The sequence below is a fragment of the Austrofundulus limnaeus genome, unplaced genomic scaffold (assembly GCF_001266775.1).
Source record: "Austrofundulus limnaeus strain Quisiro unplaced genomic scaffold, Austrofundulus_limnaeus-1.0 Scaffold292, whole genome shotgun sequence".
In the NCBI taxonomy this organism is placed as follows: domain Eukaryota; kingdom Metazoa; phylum Chordata; class Actinopteri; order Cyprinodontiformes; family Rivulidae; genus Austrofundulus; species Austrofundulus limnaeus.
The window spans coordinates 128,777-129,742 of record NW_013952694.1 but is presented as its reverse complement, the minus strand read 5'-3'; the positions used below and the strand labels follow the sequence as shown (position 1 = coordinate 129,742).

General features: G+C 45.4%; 1 protein-coding gene across 1 annotated transcript in view; it reads right to left on the bottom strand.

Moving 5' to 3' along the window:
* c1qtnf4 (C1q and TNF related 4) overlaps positions 1–587 on the bottom strand; it is a 38,715-nt gene extending 38,128 nt beyond the window's left edge. Inside the window, exon 1 of the mRNA XM_014021423.1 lies at positions 501–587. The gene's annotated coding sequence lies outside the window, so the exon portion shown is untranslated. The remainder of the gene's footprint in view (positions 1–500) is intronic.
* Positions 588–966: the final 379 nt, after the last annotated feature.

The window sequence follows — 966 nt, the reverse complement described above, 5'->3', positions numbered from 1 at the left end:
TCACCCCCCCCACCCCACACACACACACACACACACACAACACACCTCACTCCAACAATCACCTACCCAACGATCCTAACACTTCCACTGTATACGTTTCTCTCTTTGTCCCTGAAGCGGTATCGCTGTTTCTGAAGATCAGTGGAGATAAATAATGCATGCTGCTCAGATGTGGAATGACTGCTAAACGCTCATAGAAACAGTACAGTGCTTTCACACCATCCCTGAATACAGCAGAAACATTTACACCTTCTTTTAGCTCATCTGGAAAATCTGCTCTTGCACTTGGTAAAGACGAAAATGTGGAAAAAAAGAATTTTGAATGGCTAATATGCCCCCAGAAACTCTCTGCTAATGCTCCGATATGAACGCTCCATGCCTTTACACTCTCAACTTAAGCTGCAGCTGAACTTCTTTCCATCACTTACGCCTGAACATCCACTGTGAGCATATAGAAATGTTAGAAAATCACTTCACAGAAACAAATGAAAATGCCTCACCTGTATGTATGTTTGTTATCCGCTGTTCTGGCTGTGTGCTGAAGCGCAGAGCTGAAACTTCTGTCTCACTGGATGAATCTCCCCTCCTTCTTTACTCTCATCCCACTCTTTTCTTTTCCCACCCTCCGCTCTCTGCCTCTCTCAATCTGCTCTCCCACCCTCCGAGTTTGTTTTTATCCCCCACCACCGTTTCTTCTCCATCTGTCTCATTCTCCCTCCTTCCCTCCACCTGCTGCTGATGTTAGCTTTGAAGATTTATAAAGCCATCCCCAAAGGCTACCAAAACACACACACAATATTTATATTTATGTATGGATGCTTTCGCTGTGAAGACTGAGATCTGATCAGGAGGTTTCAAGGGTGCAGTGCGTACCACTGCAGTGGAAGCTGCTGCTGAGATGCTGCTCAGATATGAGGCTTTGTTAGTCCAGATCTTGTGTTTGCTGGTGTGACTGCATGTGTGCTC